This window comes from Aphelocoma coerulescens, chromosome 12 (assembly GCF_041296385.1).
Source record: "Aphelocoma coerulescens isolate FSJ_1873_10779 chromosome 12, UR_Acoe_1.0, whole genome shotgun sequence".
NCBI classification, from domain to species: Eukaryota; Metazoa; Chordata; class Aves; order Passeriformes; family Corvidae; genus Aphelocoma; species Aphelocoma coerulescens.
In genome coordinates this window covers 20,509,337-20,529,686 of record NC_091026.1, presented here as the reverse complement: position 1 = coordinate 20,529,686, position 20,350 = coordinate 20,509,337, and the positions used below count along the sequence as shown (strand labels likewise).

Below are 20,350 nucleotides of genomic sequence, written 5' to 3'. Positions count from 1 at the left end.
TGCCCTCAGGCTGGGAGTATTTAATAAAAGAACAAGCTCCTCTTTATACAATGTTTGTGGCATCAAATCAAATTTAGAGCGGGCTGTAAATCCCTCCCTCGTTATGGCATGGCTCTGCTCTGGCTGGGGAAAGAAGGCCAGGAGGGACACGCCCAAAAAAAAGCAGGAATCCAGCAGCAATGCCAGCCAGGGAACACAAAGAACAGGGTGCTTCCCTCCCATCCCACTGGAATTCTCCTCCTTTGCAAGAGCTGGGCTGGGAAAGCCCTTCCATCCTTTCTCTCCATCCTTCATCAGCACCGGGACATTTGAGCAGCGCCCCATCCCAGCCCGGCCACAGTGGTGCAAATCCCTGCTAAGGTGAACACCAGGGAAAGCCCCCAGATCCAGGGATATAAGCACCTTACAGACTGAAATCCCCTCTCAGCAGCCCTGCTTTATCTGGCTGTTTACAGCCCTGATGAGCCGGATTAGCTGAGTGCAAGCCGTGGCTACAACAGCTGCTTTTCACCTAGGATTAGCATAAAAATCAATCAGCCCCCCCTTATGGAGCCAGCAAACTGAAACTGGGAGAGCTCCAATAAAAACAACATCCAGGTGGAAATTATGAAAGTTTTATGGAGCCAAAGAACACATGTCCAGGTTGGACATTACCTGCTGCAGACGTGTGCTCGCATTTGTTTCAAATCCCCAATTTAGTGCTTGTTCCAGGACTGAAATGAGGCAAAGCTGATGTTACCTGATTAACTTGTAACTTGATTTTAAATTGCTGCACACTTTTAAACACGTTAAGCTTCCCAGTGTTCCACCAGAGATGATATTTTTACCACACCAAGCTGCTTTTTTTGCTGTGATATCTTCTGGGAAAACACACTTTATTAGTGGTTAGGACATCTCATTCAAGCCCACAAAAAGGGTCTCAGAAACATGCTAACAAATGCACTGTAAGTATTTCAGAGTCATTTCAAATAATTGATTTGGGCTTTTCTTTATGGTCAATGTCATGGTTAAAATGAAGGGAAGAATATCATCAATAATCCAGTAATAACGAAATTACTGCTTTGTAAAGCAGCCAGGTGGATGATAATTTACAAGAGAAATGTAACAGATTCCAGTGTCAAAACACTACATTCCAAATATTCTATTCTTACGTGCAACCAGATAATATTATAGAATTATCAGGTCTCTAAACAGCTGTGATATGGTCTGACTGCATTTGTCCTGATTTATTGTAGAGCCACAGAAATCAGAGCATTTGGTTTGAAGTGGAGGCAAAACCTGCAGGTGAAGGTCACAAACTCACAGCCAACGTGACACTTCTCCAAAATTGTGTTAAACTTAAACTTGCAGAGTGCTCCAAATCACCCAAGGTTCAGCTCTTACAGCTGCCAAACCTTCCCGGTGCCTGCTGAGAGGTTCTGTGTCCTGTCCCCAGGGCCAGCTGCCATTTGCACATTACTGCACAGGAACAGCGAGGGAAAATCCCTTCCCATAACATTGTAACTTCTCATTTTCTCCCCTTAGGTAAATTTAAACTAATTGGCAACTCACAGGAGTGTCCTTTTATTATTCTAACACCAGAGTAGTGCCTTGGATCACCACAGAAAAATCCATTTTAGCTTCATACGCAGTGTGTCTCACAGAAATCCTCATTTGCTGCCACAAATATTGCTGTGAATTTTGTGTGTGTGTGTGTCAGGCACCCAGAGATGTTCCCGTGTTCCCACATGAAGAAAACACTGCAGAATTTACTCAAATTATAAGCAGGAAAATGGGTTCTTATTTAGCTCTTACTCAGCTGCCTTAGTTCATGCCCCTCATTCAGAGAATCAGCTTTTCTCCTCAGAATAAGATTTACTGCATTTAGACCAGCCAGGACTTCATATTAACTCCCTTTCATGTCTTTACTTTTTTCTAACTGATTAAATTTAGCATTTGTCCTTCTACTTGCCTCATTTAAATACTTCTTACCTGCACTACTTTCCCATAATAACCAGAATTATGGACTTACCTCAGATACTCACATTAACCATCATACATGGAATTATGGTGTTTACAACAACCACTCAAATTACTTCAGGATCAGATTTTCACAACAACCTCCAGAGGGGGGGAAAAAAAAAAATCACTGTGCAATCCTAAATTCAGTAGTTCTTTATTAAACACTGAAACCTTCAGAAGTGTGGGTCAGTCTCCCCAATATCCTCAGTTAAATATTGCTAAAATTCCAGCTGTCAGGTATTTCAGTGCAGAGATACCACTCCTGCAGCTGTTCCCTGACCAGACTCTGAGGACAAAAATAACTTTTGGAAGGGACAAGTGGCTCAAGCACATGGGTGGGACAGCTGCGAGCTCATTAAATTTTAAAAGTGATTTGGATCAGACACTAAAACTCCTGTTCACAGTTAATTCCACTGCTTAGTACAGCCCCAAAATGGTGAGATGGACTTTGATTTTCCTCTTTCCTAGGCAGGCTGACTAATGGCAGTAGAGTAAATCCAGGATGAGGCCAATTAGCAGTGCACAAAATGAGGTTTTGTAGGAAGTGGAGCGGTGCTCTTTGCTTTCTCCTCGGTGCCTGGCACCAGGCAGCGCTAAAGGAACACGGCTCAGCCAGGGAAGGCCAGAGCTCAGTGCTACACCAGCAGCCGGGCTGTTATTCCTGCTTCACCTTCTTGCCAGGGCTGCAGGCAGGGATGAGCATCCCCTGGTGCTGCTCAGAGCCCGGAAAGGCTTCCCGCCCACGAGATTAAAATGGCCTTAGGATTGGTGCAGAGCCCCTTCCAGATGTGGGGATAATTTATTAGTGCTGCCCTCCTGTTTCTGAGAGATGTTTCTCAGACCACAGGGAGGCCAGGAGTGAGCAGGGAAAACTGTTCCCATCTCCCACATTTGTCAGCCCCATCCTCAGATTTCCTGAGAATGGCTTCCCAGTGCCAGAGGGCAGGGTTAGATGGGATACTGGGAAGGGATTGTGAGGGTGGGCAGGCCCTGGCACAGGGTGCCCAGAGCAGCTGGGGCTGCCCCTGGATCCCTGGCAGTGCCCAAGGCCAGGCTGGACATTGGGGCTTGGAGCAGCCTGGGACAGTGGGAGGTGTCCCTGCCCATGGCAGGGGTGGCACTGGATGGGCTTTAAGGTCCCTTCCAACCCCAACCATTCTGGGAGTGTTTCCTCCTTTCTCACAGATAGAGAAATGCCAATCTCCTCCCCTGAGGGCAGCAGACAGCAGCAAGTCTCTCTTACTTCCCTGCCTTCTCCCTCACTTCAGGTCCAGGCCCTTCCCAGATGGAGCAGAAGCTCTGCGAGGTCCCTCTGCCCAGTGGGACAATGCCGAAAACCAAAGGCAAGAGGCCAATCAGTAACTTTGCAATCACTTTCTTCAGAGCCAGTTCCTCCTGCCAGTGCAGGAGACCCTTTCATAGCTAATTGAGCTGTAGGTGTTTCATTTACTTTGCCTTTATCAGTGATATAAAACTGCTGCAGATTTTGCCAATATCCATTAACGAGAATAACTTCAGAGCTCATTTTTGTCTGAGATATCCAGATTGATTCCTGAACACAAGCCCACCAGCTATCTGCCAGCATTTAATAGCTATTGCTTCTTTCTTTTTTTTTTACTCCACAATATATTAAAAAATCAAGTTTTCCTCACTTTATTTTTAAAGCTGGAGCTTAAAGGAATCCCTTTCAGAGCATTTCAAAATCATTTCATTGTCCACCATCAGTACCCACTACATTTCATTTATTTATTCATCTCCTCACTGTCAAACAAATGCACCTTCACAGTCTTCTGCATTTATAAGGACAAACTTAAAATGATTTCCTCAGTTTTCCATGTGGTGTTTCTCATGGTTAATATGTTCAGACTTTCAGACAAAAACGCCTGCATTTATCTCCTCTGGCCAGGTGGAAGGTACTTATCCAACTGTGCATGAAATAAACAAACATACCCATTACTGCCTGAGGAAAAATGTTATAACACAACTTCCAAATTGCTGAAGATGCTGGAAAAAAGGCTTTTTTAAAAAAACAATAGTGATATTTTTGCAACATAATGTGAGCAGCAGGCCAAAAAGCTGACCTTTGATATCACCTGATACCTTTTCTAGTGAAAATGCCCTGAATACAATCCCAGAATCATTGAGGTTGGAAAGACCTCCAAGACCATCAAGTTCCCACCTTGTCACCAGCCCAGAGCACTGGGTGCCACCTCCAGTCCCTTCTTTGCCACCCCCAGGGATGGGAACTCCACCAATTTGAGCCACACATGCTCCAAATGACCCTGATCCTGAATGTCCTCATTCCCCTGGATAAATACACTTGTCAGAGGTGTTATACATGGAGTGTTAGCAGCAGCATGTCCCTGTCATTCTCTGCTGTGTTACTGCACTTCTCACTGGGAGAGGGTGTAAAAAAAAATGTCCCTGTGATTTAATGTTGCTATTTAATTGCACTAAGAATATTTCTTAAAACCTTAACAAAATAGATGTAGTACAGATGTTAAATGAAACTGCAGCATGGCTGTAACTGAGGGCTGTTACCCAGAGAGGCATTAGCAGCCCAGGGTTGTGGTATTTTTTTGTGCCTTGTTAAAACAGCACAGATAGGAACATTTTCAGGGTCATCTTGTCACATAAATAATTGGACCATTGCTTTCATACATTGTACACTATATAAAATGTTAATAAACCTTCTAAAATAGCTCTACATTACAGAAATGTATTTTATATTCCATAAAATATTTGGAAGGTCAGGGGAAGCACCTGGGGACGAGGGATGCTGCTGGAGCCAGGAGAGGACATCACAAGTGGGAGCAGCTTCAGCTTAAAAAAGCAAATCAAAACACAACCCTGCAGAGAGCAGGGGCTCAGAGTGGGCTCAGCCCAGAATTTCCAGTCATTATTGAATCAGAACATCACTTCTCACCAGGTAACATCTATCAGGTAAGAGATATGAACCCCAGACAGGCCCATAATATGTGCTGTGATTTTCTGGAGTAGCCAAAGAGCAAAACAATTCAAAGTTTGGGCTGTTTCTTGTTTGACTCAGCATGTGAAAGTCATTGTCCTCATTGTGCTCTCCTGAGGAGGGCAATAAATCAGGTATAAAAGCCCACAGTCAGAGTTTCCTCCGAGTGCTGCTGTAATTTACAGAACCCTTGCAAGGCTGTGCAAGTCACTGGGGTTTGATTTAAGAGCACCCATAACCTGTTGAAGCCACGGGAAAACTGTGTGTGAACTCAGCCCCGTCTGGAATAACCCCTTCCAAACTGTCCCAAATCCAGCTGGGGATTCCAACACCACAGGAAGCAAAACCCAAAGAATATTTTAGTCACCAGAGACTTTCTTATGGGATCAGAGAATGTGTATTTGAGGTTGGGCAACCACCAAAACCCCACATTGCTCCAACCAGGAGTTACTGGGCATTCCTTTGTCACCAAGGGCACCTCCTGAAGGCCTGCACTGATGTGCCAAGAGCTTGGCAACTGCTCAGGGACGGGGCAGGAAAATAAAACCACCATAAAACTACAAATTATTACTGGAATTCACTGGGATTTATATTGGTCTCCCTTAACAAGGGCAGGTGGGAACAGCAAACAGGAAAATTATAGAATAACAGAATCATAGAATGGTTTGGGCTGGAAGGGACATTAAAGATTATCTAATTCCAGCTCTCTGCCATGGGCAGGGACACCTCCCACTAAACCAGGTTGCTCCAAGCCCCATCCAACCTGGCCTAAATATCAAATATAATATTATAACCCCCAGACATCACTCACTCCCCCAAACTGCAACACTTTGCCAAGGAAATTGTGAAAAGACTCACTCCAGCCCAGTACAGGGCCGTGTATCACTGGGTACTCACCCAAATTTCCTGCAGACCAGCAATTCCTGCTCCTGCCCCTCTGGAGAAACAGGATCTGCTCTGGTGTGAAATCACCACACAAAGGAATGGTTTAGAAAGGCACAAAATCCACGGGTTGGGGTTTTTTTTCCCCTTGAAAACTGAAGATAAACACAGCCAACTCCAAGCCAAGGAAGAGGAGGGATTTCTTGATTTAAACTCTCTATTCTGTGCCTGTAAATGAATAAATATATATTAATTAATCAATTTGGTAAAAAGAGGAGGACAACAGAGACACAGGGCTCTCTGCACTGGTTTGTGAAGAACAATCTCAGCTGCCTGCAATGTTTCAGCACAATTTCTCTTACTGGCACAAACAAAGCTCAGGCTTTAAGGGGAAAAGAACCATCAGGACCAAGCCCAAGTATTGCTCCAAAAAAAAAGAAATTTCTTTTCATTACTTTTGAGCACATTTATTTTCCAGCAAACATCTGATGGAGACAATTGTTCATGTCTGATGTCAGTGGATTTAAGCTGCAAGTGCTTGGGGCGTCCTGTGCAGGGCCAGGAGTGGGGATTGGAGGATGCCTGTGGGTCCCTTCCAACTCAGGATATTCTGGGATGTTTAAATCTGATATTTAATTCCCTGGACTGCCCAGCTGGATGCAGAATCCAGGCATTTCACCCCTGTTTCCCCAGCCAGGAGCCCTCAGTGAAGCTGGAGGCATTTTTATTCTGTAGGGACAGTGAACTCTTCACTACCGCTTTCAGAACACCTAAAAAAATTTTTCTATTTTCTTTAAAAGAATAATAAAAAATATAAAAAAATCCTTTCTCTAACACCCCCTTTTATGGTGCTTAAAGCTCTCCATCAGCTCCATGAACACGCTGAGCTCAGATCCAGGAGCACGCCCAGGGGACAGGCAGGGATATAATTCCTGCTGTTGTTATGGGCTCGCTGACTCACTGGTGGAAGTTGCTGGAGAAGGCAATAAAAGCCAAACTGATAATGGCTGCACTGTAGTGAAAATGTTCAGCAATTAAATTAAAATGGAAGATCTTTTATATGTGCCACATTTGCATCTTCTCACCAGGCAACTCAAAAAAACCCATAAAGAACTAAAGAAAATATTCAAAGTTTACTTTACAAAGTGCTGAAAAAAAGAAAGTCTTGGATACATGGTTTTATTTCTGAAACTGGAGAAATTAAATGTGGTTTTGGATAGGAATCTTAAAAGTGTTGAAATTAGGCATTTAGGCACTGGGAAAAGTGTTCCAGAAGTAACACACCATGCCAAGATTATCTACTTAATGAGGTTCCAAAAATAAACTGCATTAAAATTTTGAAGTTTGAATAAAGTGCATTAAACACTGGTAAATTAATAACATGCAAATTAAGTAGGAGTTCTGCCTTCATAGCAAACATACATGGTAAACTTCACCTGAAATGGACAAAAACTAAAAGCACCTTGAGCATTCATCACATCTCCAGATCACACTGGAAAAACTATTTTTCTGCATTATACTCTCATTATGGTCATTAAAATTAATGTGTAACTATCAGAGAGAGAAAATGTTAGGAAAAGGGAATCTGTAATAGTCTTCTAGGAATTGCATTAAGTAATTAATCTTGACAAGCAACAATTTCACTCTTAACTCATAATGATTTCAATTTGAGCTCCCAAATACCTTCCTGCCAGTCTTTATTTCTCATGAGTTAAGCGCTTTTTTGGACAAATGCTGGTACCTGCTGACATTCCCTTTCACCCTCTTTTAGCTTAAAACCATCCCCCCTTGTCCTGTCACTCTCTACCTGTGAAAAAAATTGCTCTCCTTCTTTTTTCCAAGCCCCCTTTAACTCCTGGAAGGGGCTCCGAGGTCTCCCTGGAGCCTTCTATTTTCCAGGCAGTCACAGTCTCACACCTTTAAATCCCACACAGGTGTCTGACAGTGAAGAACTGCAGGCTTATTTAATGTCCTGCAGAAGGTAAATACAGAAGGAAACACCTTGCAAACACTGCTTGCACTTACTGAGTTTGTTTATTCCCAGCTTCCAGGGTCCCAGGGCTGAGGATTAGCAGCAGCAAAGGACAAGGACAAAGGGTGTGGGCTGAGTTCTGGGACAAACAAACCCATCCGAGGTCTCAGGGGGAAAAAAATCCAAACGAGCAGCTCTGTATCTAAATATTGGCTTTCAAAACAAATGCTTGCTCAGATTATTCAGGTAATTCAAATTATCAGGGCATTGGCAAAGGGAATTCCTGGAAACTTTGGCTGTCAACTGAAGGAAACAGAGTGGGACCCTCAAAGTGGGCTAAAATGCTGCAAAGCTGCACAAACACTGTGTGAGATACGAGTGTTCACAGGCACTAAAAGAGCTGTGTCTGGCTGTGCTGGGCTGCTCCCTCTGCATCCCTGAGCTTTGTGCCCCACCAGGAATCTGTTTTTCCCTGCAGCTGGCCAGGATCTGAGGGAGCTGGGCTGGCCCTCAGGCCTGACCTTGGCTAAAGGCTGGATCCAAACCATGCAAGCCATACTCCAAATGGGCTGGCAAATAGTGCTGGGGTCAGAGGGGAAAAAGCACACAGGGGTGCTGGAGACTGGGCTGGTGACAGCACCGAGTCCCTGTTCCGCCCACGGGTAACTGAGCATCCTCCATGGTGCTGAATAGCTTTCCTGAAAACATTCCTGCCAGCATGGAAGGGCTGGATTATATGAATAATATGTAATATTTACTAATGGCTGCTAATTGCAGAATTAGTGCCAGGGTAATGAGACTTGCAAAATGTAATGGTGTCCCTGAAAGACACACCTGCTGCTAGCTCAGAAGTATTCCTGGTTTTTATTGAGCTACCACTCAATTCAGTGCACACAAAACCTAAAGCAAGACAACAACCAGGCCCCTCCTCTTTTGTGCTTAAACAAGGAAAAGTCACCAACTCTCAGCGAGACAGAAATGACAGCAAAATCTAAATCTAGGTCTCCATCAGCTTCAGGCCATTCCCCTTTGTCCTGTCACTGCAGGACTGTGTGATAGGGCACACCATATACATATTTAGAAATGCATTTATGTACATAGACATACACATAAATAGCTGTATCACAGAAGTGTCTCTCTCATAATACAGAAATTCCCAAGTGCCTGGAAGCCAGCTCATAAAATCCTGATGTATTAATTTGCAGTATCTTAAATTTAACTTGATTAAAATATTGCTCTCTTCACTGGGGGAGTTGCTCAGAAATGTGTCTGGCCATTGGACACCCCAGGCCTGAGTCCTGTTCTCCCCTCGGGAAGCACTTAGGATGTTTTATGGATTAGACCTCTGCAATTCCAGAGCTCTGTGACCTGGCACAGCCCCAGCCTTCCCGAGGAGTGTTTGCTCAGGGAAATGCAGCCAGACAGGATTATAGGACATGGTGGTGTAAGGCCTGAGCCCTTCACATCACTCCTTCTTCATGCAAGGCACTGCTGAGGAGTTCCTGACTTGTTCCTTGGGAAGGAGCTTTGACACAGAATCGGAGCAGCAGCTTCCCAGGGATCACTCAGCACATCCGAGAGAGAGAGGGGCCCAAGAGTTTTGGAACTCAAACACTGGGTCAAGCTGAATTTGCAGCTACACATGCAAGTACTGCTCTGCTAAGTGCAACCAAAGTTTACCTCTGGAATTCCAAATGAAATGTGCCTAATGTGAAGGCTATACATAAATTTTTAACAATTGTGGCAATAGTTACATCCCCTTCTTCAAAGGGGTTTGTGCACTGGTGGGAGAAATTCCATGTGATTGCACAGACATCTGGGCACTTTTGAAACTCTGCTGTTGTATCATCATTGATCTCAGCCTTCCACTGTGACATAAAACCTGGTCTTGGACATGAATAGCTCTGAGGAACAACAGCAGATTTGAGATTGTGCACATTGTATTTAATATTAAATAAAGCTCAACATTTCCCTCTTTCTTCCTCCGCTGCTTTATAGATCCAATAACCTTTATCTGCATTCCAGATGGCAGGAGAAGAGGAACTGATGTTTGCAAGGCATTTGCAAATGAAAGCATTCTATAAATGTAAGGTAAGCTATTATTCCTATAGCTCCTTTAAGCTGATAATACCATTACACCCCCAGGGATGCTGGACAGCCTCTCATAATGAAGTATTACTCAGCATAGTGAATAATGGAATTATGCAGAGGCAACAGTTTCCTCTTCTCCTTGGACTAACTGCACTTGAAGTGGGTTTCTCTGTTCTTCTCTGAGACACCTGTGCTGCTCCCAGTGGGACATTGTGTTCTGGGAAAACAAGCACTCCCACAAATATTCAAAATGCAAATAAAAAACCTTTGCTGCTTTAGATTATACTTTGAAACATGGCATCAGGAAATAAAAAAAAGAAAATGGTTTTATAGCTTTAAACTGAAAGACAGTAAGTTTAGATTGGATTCTATAAAGGAGTTGTTCCCTGGGAGGGCGGGCAGGCCCTGGCACAGGGTGCCCAGAGCAGCTGGGGCTGCCCCTGGATCCCTGGCAGTGCCCAAGGCCAGGCTGGACATTGGGGCTGGGAGCAGCCTGGGACAGTGGAAGGTGTCCCTGCCATGGCAGGGGGTAGATCCTTAAGGTCCCTTCCAACCCAGACCAGTCTGGGGTTCTGGAGGTCTTTGTGGTGAGCTGTACCCAGACATCAGTGTAGGGACACACACAGAGCCTGTGTCAGCCACAGGCACAGAGGGATGCTGGCTACAATTTTTGAAACATAAATTAATAAGAGGAAATAAATAAGAACCCAAGAGAAATCAAAAGCACTGGATTGCAACAAAAGTGCATCAGTCTGATCTAAATATCCTCAAAGCCAAGCAATCAAACCTAGCCAAGTCTTCCAGCTGATTTTGGGAACCACCAGCTGCTTACAAAGAACGGGCCCCTGAGGGCCCATCAGTAACATGAAAAATTTAATGAGCTCGCTTTGGGCATTCCTGGCATCTTCTTCCAGGGATGAGAACTGCAAACTTCTGTGTCCAGATTGCTGATGTCCAAATGCCTTCTCCCCAGAAATTGTCTAAGCTAAGAGTACTTAACAGAAGTTGATGAAAACTCAAGTGCTGCAGATGCCAGCACCTGACCTGGGGCCAGCCAGGCTGGGGGGAGAGCCAAGCTGCTGGACACCCTCAGGATCCCCAGCTGGAGCCCAGCCCTGCTGGCTGCTGCAGCTCAGCCACCCCTCTGCTTTCTGCCATTTATTTGAAAGGATGTTGGTTTGGGTTGGGATGCTGGACAAGGGCTTTACTCATCTCTTAGTGACCACCACAGGGCTCACCTTGGCTGAGGAAGAGATCAGATAAACACATGGACCAGAATCCATCTCCATGCACACAGTCCTGGCTCTGCTCATGGACACAGTGCTGGGGCAGAGACGTGTGCTGATGCTCTCGGAGTTACAGCAGATAAACCTCTGAATTCAGTCTCCTGCTGATCGACAGAAGAGTCTCAAAGGTAGCACTGGGATGTGTTTTTTCCCTGGGGGATGTTACTAGGGGTATTTTAGCCAGCATGAAAGCAGATTGGAGCTTTTCACTCCTTAATCAGAGGTACTCAGGTGCATCTCACCTGGAGCAGGCAGGACCTGCCCTCACTTCCCCAGATCCGAACGAGTGCCAAGTTCCCATTTCCAAGTTCCAGCAGCACAGCCTCCCTGCTGTGCTGAGCCTGCACCACATTTGGGCTCAGCAAACCCCGTTTGATGCTGAGCAGCATTTCCCCACAAAGGCCAGACCCAGCAGCGATGAGAAATGAAAGCGGAGGCGCCGTCAGGCCGTGATGAATTTCCAGCCACGGCAGGTCAGGCCCTCTGCTTCCTGCTGTCACTTCCACCGACGCCTCGCATTTGCTCCTACATAATCCTGCTGTGCCTCTCCCCAGCTGCAGGGAAGGGATTTTTACATTTAGGATGTCTCTGCAGAGATTTATGGTTGCTCTCCCCTCGCAGGGCTCAGCCAGCCTCGCTGCGCTCGCAGGCCCCGCTCCGACGCAAGGGACGCCGACAAGGATTTTACAGCATGAGGCTGATGCCTTCAGGAGACACAAATTAGAGATTCAGGAGCCTATTTGGGCCATATTTCTGCCAGGCCATCCCTCTGCCCGGCCTTCCAAGGGACAAGGACACGATTTAGCACCTCTGGCTCCAGACAACAGAGGAGCTGAGAATTGTTCCTTTTCTGAGCATCCTCGCTGTGAGGAGAGGCTGAGGTTGATTTGTTTTTCTGTTTTCCTTCTACTTACACAACCTGTATTTAAGTTTGCCCTAAACAAATTGCAGACCTAACTTTGCCCTAAACAATTACTGCAAGGGACAAAAACTCCCTCAGTGCCCTGAGAGCTAAAAAGGGAAAAAGGAAGACAAGCATGCCTGTAAATATATTTGTGACAGAGACACCAATTTTCTAACAACATGAAATTTTGGACTTTTTAAATAGCGCCAAGCTCAGAGTCAGAAGGTTACATAGGATTAAAAACACCAGTAAATTCTTCTTCTACCTTAAGATTATTGAAACTTGTGCCTGTAGATACATTACACAAAGTTTTCTGTAGTAAATGCTCTGTTGCCTTTCTCTCTAACTTGTTTTTCCTTTGCCTTTTTAGTACATTAAATAATTTTCAAGTCATTAGATACAATAAATTCTTCTAGATGTTTACCACATCCTTAGAGGTCTGCATCCTTATCTTCCTCCACAATTTCCCTTTATTCAATCTGAAATCTAAATCATAAAAATAATAACCAGGAAACGGCATTAAAATCTCATTGTCTTCTCTGCAAAATCCATGACATTTAACTCAGCTCTCCGTGACCACCTGCTGTTGTACATTTTCCCCACAGACAAATGACTGGAAGTTATTTTATGAGAATTTTTGGTTTCATAAGAGTAGAATTGCAGAGGAAAAGAGCTCTAGGAGGAATTGCACCCCTAAGACCAGCCCAGTCTCTGCAGCAGCTCAGCCCTGAGGTGTTCCATCACTGAACCTGCCCTGCTCACATGAGACCTCTGCCTTCCTCCTCCCAGTGACGCAGGATGGGAATTGTCCTCAAATAGAGCATATGGATATGGTGCCATGGCAGCTTTGGGCATGACAAACCTCAGAGAAAACAGCCAAGAGATTCAGAGCTCCCTTGTATAAAATGTATTTCTAAAACCTATGAAGTTACCTCGAGGGAGTAAAAGTTAAACTGGATTTTCAGCCATGACAGGCAGCAGATTCCTGATCCATTTACCTCATGGAATGAAACACTATACCAAGTATGTCAGGAAGAAAACCACAAAGGGATTATTTTACAACTCACAAAGCCAATTTGAGACCAGGGAGGTGACCACCCAGAAGGTGTGGTCAGCAGCAGCCCCTCGTGCAGAGTCCAGTTGAGAGGACCACCCTGTCCTTGGGCAGCCCAGGAGCACAGAGCTGTTTCTCTCAGCAATTTGCTCAGCTGAGATTGGAGAGCCACAGAAAAGAAGAGCTGCCTGACATGAACAGCTTCCTGACAGAGCTCTTTGGTGGGGCTGATGCCTTTTCCTGGTCTTAAAATCAGGAGTCACACATGGTTAGAAGGGGAAAAGGGATGTTACCTTGGTATTTATTTTAAGGATCCTTAGGTGTACACGTCCAGGTCATATGCATCGAGATGCACCCTGCTGAGTCTATCTGTGTCTTCGTCTTCTGTCTCCACACCTCTCCCTCCCCTTCCCCAACATTGGGTATAACATTCTAGGTGTTACTAATTAGCAGATCTATCAAAGATTCCCCAATAAGAGGCTCAAGTGAGCCCCCCTCCCCAAGGAACCTTCCCCTGGATGGTTCTATCTTGGTTTACAGAATGTGTTCTGGAGAGGACCTTGGGCTCTGGGGCACACTGATCCCTGGCTACGAAGCTTCTAAAATGTTTTGTCTCTTAGCTTAACAAACAAGTCCAAGAATGTAGGCAAAAAAGCACTAGGAATACAGAAGTTGTAAAAAGGTATAACAGGGGTATAAAGGAAAGGGCAAAAATCTTCATGGCATCAGGGCAAAGCATTGGCAGCCACCAGCCATAAATCCCAGCACTCCAAACCACCCTGAGATACACAAAGCGCTGGGCATCCTTTGCGTATCTCAGGTCTCCAAAGGAGCACACACAAGGACAGAATGGAAGGAGCTGTAACAAGAAGAGAGATTTCAGAGATATTAAAAGAATACCTGCAAAAACCCTGACTGTGACACCCCTCCACAGCTGCTACAATTTTGATAAGAAATGCCAATTATCATTTAAGTGGTGAGAAGTTAAAACCAGACATATCACCAGCCCTAGTCCTGTACTGAGGTCAGTATCCATGGACCTCCACGCACCCATGGTTGCAGCAAACAGGAACTTGGGGTATAAAGGAGTACACTGTAGTTTTTCAACACAAGTTTCCCATTTCATGCCCATTCCATTCTCAGACAGAATTATTCCCACCCCCACAGAGATCTACCACATCTAAAAGCACAGCATGCAAGCAAATTAATTTTTGAATGTGGAGGAAATCAGGGACTCTTCACTGCAAATTTCAGAGCCGAGCTTGGTTCTGAGGTGCATAATAAGATTCACAGCCCTCCTCTAACAACACAGATCAAACATTTACTGCAGATGCACTGGAGGCCATGAAGAGACCCAACTGCAGCAGCTCCACGTGCACTTCCTCTCTCCATCACCTTCCCATTTTGCTGCTGCTGCTGCTGGAGAAAAAGACCTCATTTATTTGAAATATGTTTGCCCTACCTTGCTGCAGGCCAGCTCTCTTCAGGATTTCTTTTCTCCTTGTGGCACCCTGGCTGAATTTTAGAGGTGATCTCTCTGAATTCTGCTCTCTGGATGCTGTCCAGGAGCTCAGCACAGCTCTCCTGTGCCAGCATTACAGATGTCATCTGCCAGTGGAACACACTGTGCCAGCTCCTCCCGCTGTTTGCAGATGTTCTGTAAGCGCTCACCAGTGATGAGAACCTGGAAAAATCCAGCAGCAACATTTTGGGATAACGGGTGGCTGCAGTTTGCAAAGTGCCATCCAAGGTGGATAATGAACTTGGCAAAGTACGAGCTGGAAGTCTTCACACAAAGCAGACTGGAGGCCATTCAACCATCCCAAAAAGGCTGGCACTGGGATCCAACCTCCTCTGCAGCCAGACAATCCCAGGGGAGCATCACATGGGCTCCTTGAAGGAAAAGTTCACATCTTCAAGTGAGATCAGCTCCAGTTTTTTACAACAGATCATGGCTTAGTACAGAGCTGGGATAAAGCCCAGCACTAAGCTCCCCCAGGAGAAGCAGCACAGCCTGGCACAGCACCCAACAGGGCTGGGGATCCAAGTCCAGCTGCACTTCACCAAGTGCATGTCCCATCGTGGCCTGTCCCACTCACAGCAGCACAGTCTGATCATTACAGCAGCAATCATGCATCACCTCTGATGCTCTGCTTCAGCTGCAGGCACCTCTGCTGTTATGTGCTAACTTAGAAACATGGAATCCCACAATGGCTGCATTGGGAGGGATCTTAAAGCCCACCCAGTGCCACCCCTGCCATGGGCAGGGACACCTTCCACTGTCCCAGGCTGCTCCAAGCCCCAATGTCCAACCTGGCCTTGGGCACTGCCAGGGATCCAGGGGCAGCCCCAGCTGCTCTGGGCACCCTGTGCCAGGGCCTGCCCACCCTCACAGGGAAGAATTAATTCCCAATATCCCATCTAAATCTACCCTCCTTCAGCTTAAAGCCATTATTTGTTACTTCATAAGAAACTTTTTATATTCAAACACCACCTTTCCATTCTGCCTCACTGCACTGAGTCAAAGAACCCCTGGACCAGCCATTCCCTTGCCTTGCTCTGGCCTCTCATGCAGAGCAATTTTTTATCTCCATTATTTAGCACTTACAGTATCAGATTTTGTTTTCCAACACAGAAAAGGAAGAAAACCAGTGAAACAGGGAAGAAAAGGGAAAAGAGAATTCCAGGTCTGGGTTATTACATGCCAAATTTCCACCCAGAATAAATTTTCACAATGGATCACATTGCAAATGCTGACAGACTCTTAATTGGAGCTCCACAGAGCTCACGCACAGCTACAGTGCAACCATTTGGAAATGTCTTGTTTAAAATACATTGAGGTTATTCAAAGCAGATATTGATATTCTCGTGTAGTACGAGATGCCGACAACGCCTCGCAGGCATCTCCGAGCAGCAGAATCCTTTCCAGCAGCAGGTGGGATGAAATGCTGACAAATGGGGTGGAAGCAGCACACAGGAATAAACTCTATAATATCCTATTTGTTTCCCCAGCCTGGCTGCTTGTGTTGTTATTTTTCAAGAGCTGGCAGCTGAGAGCAGCCGAAGCACAGCCCAGTCCCGCGGCTCCGTCCCACGGGAGCTCGGCAGCAATTTGGGCTCGGTGTGTTCTCCCCAGGAAAGCACAAAGTGTCCGTGGGGACACAGCACTGCCTGGGGCAATAAATGCTGATGAACAAAGCTCTGCTCTCCCTTCAGAGCAGGTTTGCAGGGCAGGTTTATTAACAACAGCACCGCTGCTATCTCCGAGAGGGAAAAACTGCCAGCTCCCACCCGGCTTTGTCCCGGCTGCTCCCATGGGTGCCTTGTGTTTGCTGGCACACGAGGGACAAACAGCTCCTGTCTTGCCCAGGCCCAGCCCCGTAGGGCATCAAAACTGCTCCTCTAAGGATTGATTCAGACTACATCAGGTGTAGTTACATCTGGGAAGATCCAAGATATAAAATCCTTACCACAGCAGAATGAAGCAGCAAAGTAAAAAAAAAAAAAACAAAAACAAACAAACAAACAAAAAAAACCCAAACAACAGGTTTTCAATGTCTGTAAAGTATAAAAAAATAGCTATGTTGTTCTCCAAATCTTGTTTGAGACCCATGCAGAGAGGACTTAAAACACCTGAAGAGAACCTCTTGAGGAGAACAAGCCCTTTGCAGAGCTCTGATTCTGCACAGTTCAGGCTCAGTGGGAGCTTTGCCAGCTCCTTGGCTTGGCTGTATTTTGGCAGGTACCACAGCAGGTTTGCTCATCATTTATCATTATGTTGTCTTAGCTCGTGTTGCCTTAGCCACGAAATGAGACAATAAATATTTGCCTCCCTCCCACAGCTGGGGGGAGGTTTAATAAGCTCAAGCCTGTTGGCTGTCTGTGGGAATGCCAAGTGTGGAATCGTCTTGGACTGGAGGAGCAGCACAGCAGTAAATGCAAAGCTCAGGTAAACTGTGCTCCAAATGGCCGCTGGGAGGTTCCCTAATCCAGGACTGTTAAATCATGGAAAAGGGGTTCGGTGGTGTCATCACACGAAGAAAATGAAGATGAATTTCCCACAATATAGACACGTAAAGGAGTCAAGGGCACATTGCCCTGAGTGCCAGATGTCCTTGAATGGAAGGTAAACTCTAGATTAGGATTTTTTTTTAATTTAGAAATCACAGAATCCCAGAATTATTAAGGATGGAAAAGCCCTCCAAGGCCATGGAGTCCAAGCTGTGCCCGATGCCCACCTTGTCCCCAGCCCAGAGCACTGAATGCCACCTCCAGGGATGGGGACTCCAAACCTCCCTGGGCAGTCCCTTCCAAACCTTGACCACCCTTTCCATGGAGAAATTCCTGCTGATGTCCAACCTGAGCATCCCCTGGCACAGCTGGAGGCTGTTTCCTCTTGTCCTGTTGGCAGGAATGCTGGTCGCTGCCAACACAGAAAGGTAAAGTCAGGCCAGAATCCTTATAAACAGCATTCTGCTTTCTTTAGTAAAATACTCTTTTCCATTTTTCCTCTAACCTGTCCATCTAAGCCTTCTTGGCACCTCATTTCTCCACTGCAGCACTTCCTCACAAATGCTGTCCATGGAGAGAAACCTGGATTTGCTCAATCTGAGCTAACAAACAGCATTTGTTACAGATCCCAGAGGGAAATGTTTCTCCTCTCAGGTTTGGGGAGGGATGGCAGGGACAGGACACAATGGACATTGAGCATCCTCACTGTTTCTGTACATACAGCAAAATAAATTAAGCTGAGGAGAAAATGAAGCACTTTTTGGTGAATTTCCAGAAGGGGGTTATGAATAATGCTCTTTGAATTCCAGGATGAAAAGTCACTGAGCACAAGAATCATGATTCTTCTGTGAAGCTGATTCTTTCAGGAAAGGAAGCAGAGAACATTCATCCTCTCTGTGCTGGATGCACTGAAAAACTCATCTTTAGGGAAAACATGGGCACATTTTCACCTTGCTAGAGAAGTATGAAAGAGAAAATACCCTCATTGTCCTCTGCAGTCCTCCTCAAAAACCCATGGGCTGCCACAGCACAGAAAATCTTCCAGGCACCCACAGGCTCTGCCCTCCTGGAGCCACGTAGCTCTAAAGTGCTTCACCATCATTTCCACAGCAACCAAATTGAGATTTACGACTCAAACATCCAGAAAAGCTGTTTCACAAGTGATTTAAACCCACATCTAAGCACAAACATTCAGAACAGTCCCAGACCCCTTGTATTTAGCGTGACACAGTCCAACCAACACAAAATCCAGAATAATGCAATCAAATCCATTTAATGTACTGGGATTCCCAGTTTATGGGTTGAAGGGTTAAAACGTCTTCAGCCACTGCATTACTCAAGGACAGAATATTAATGGTGCCTCAGAGCAAACATCACTTATCTTGTCTCTTACCAGTGCAGATTTTAAGTCTCACTACAATCATTTGATTACACTACAAGATGTGCATTTAATGCTCAATATTACCTGTGGGTTTCTGAAACAAAATCACATTTTATGCGTTTTTACATATATAAATTGTTCTTTTTTGCTGCTGTGGTGGAATTCCTACTCACTCAGAAGCAGTTTGCCTTTGAGGGGAGCAAGGACAGATTATTCCCCAATGCTGGTGTGCCCTTGCACAGAATTCAGCTCAAAAGTTGCCCAAATATTTTGGGTCAACTTCAGAGAAGTGTTTTCTACTTTGCAGGATAATAAAGTCCTTTGCAGTAACAACTATGGGACTAAGTGACAAATACAACTTAATCAAGGGAGAATCTATTTCAAACAGAAGACAAATTGCCTCAGGCCTTGGTAATTATCTCTCCCGGATTAATAATCAACTCTAATTTAATAATTAGATTAATATTTCCTTTTTGAAATTTTCAATAATTAACCTGCAGTCTCTCAAAAATAATATTCCCAGGCACTTCACAGAATCACGTTATTTAATGAAAACAAAGTTAGATGAGCTGTCACTGGAGAAAAAAATCAAAGGGTAAATCATAATCCTTAGAAGGCTTTCACAACACACAATTTTGTAGGGAACAGGTACCAGGAGTGCTGTCATTCCATGTGTGGGACCAGCATGAAGAGGTGCTGGAACGCCTAAAGCTAGGCTTTAAAACAAAGGCAGATTAACCCCTAGGAGCAGTGAGGGCAAAGTGCAGTCCCATATCCCAAACCCTGCTCTCACAAAGCACAGATGTGGGATGCCCTGCATGTCTCTGGGAGTTTGTTTTCCATGAGAGTCCACTCTGTGTTCTCTCCTGGCCAGCTAAGGCAGAGCATTAGGAAAAGCTGAGTATATAAAATGTTTTCACACCAGAGCAGTGCAGGGGCTGCCAAAGGTTAGGAAAGAATCAGATGATGCTGGGAAAGTGCTGGCCCCTTCTGCAGTGGTGTCTGGCCATTTTAAATACATTTGAGCTGAGCTACTGAAGGTCATCCCTGGGTATTTCAGTGTTTTCTTGTCTCATAAAGGAGCTTCAAGACACACTATATATATATATATATATATATATGGAACAAAATTTGATGAAGCATTTAAAGATCCTTAGCTCAAAGCACGATCTGAGCAGAGGCAGTCGGGGCACAGACCCTCAGCCTGTGGGGGCTTGTCATACATGAAATCCCTATTTGTGCTTGGTCTTTGCATATTAAGTGCTTTAATTAATTTTGAGTTAAATATTTTAAAATTGAATGTTAAAATTAACCCATCAGCCCAGGTACACAAATCAAGTTTTATTATTATGGTTTTCACTTGTTCAAAGCAGTTTATTTGCACCCTTCCCAGTAAAAAATCCCCAGTTAAAAGTTCCCCAGTTAAAATCCCTTTTCAAACATTAATCACTTGTACACCATAAGAGTTATCCTTCCTGTGTTTACTGTATACTTTTACAAGTGTTTTAAGATGTTGGATGTATTTAATACTTTTTTTTAAGTGTTTTTACTTGTACTTTGGTTCCAAGGCAGATTTCAAAACCCCAGTTCCAACAAACAGCCCAGCCCCCATAGCCATTACCCTGTAAGCTCCATGGCATCCTGAATTTTAATGGCCCTTATCTCAACTAATACCACCCCTCTGACAAGGATGAGCCATTGGTGGACAGAGATAATCTGTCAAAGGGAAAGCACCAATCACTTTAAATCTAAGGGGCGGGCTGTGGGCAGGCTGTGGGCGGAGCAAAGGCACTATAAAAC

The 20,350-nt window shown here is 45.0% G+C and overlaps 1 long non-coding RNA gene across 3 annotated transcripts in view; it reads right to left on the bottom strand.

Moving 5' to 3' along the window:
- Window positions 1–20,350, bottom strand: part of LOC138117360 (uncharacterized) — a 43,943-nt gene that overhangs the window by 8,299 nt on the left and 15,294 nt on the right. For 2 of the 3 annotated variants that reach the window (XR_011154622.1, XR_011154623.1), the window contains exons 4-5: window positions 5,867–6,079; window positions 2,012–2,100 (exon numbers count right to left, since the gene is read on the bottom strand). This is a non-coding gene — a long non-coding RNA (uncharacterized lncRNA). The remainder of the gene's footprint in view (window positions 1–2,011; window positions 2,101–5,866; window positions 6,080–20,350) is intronic. The other variant, XR_011154624.1, reaches the window with a different exon arrangement.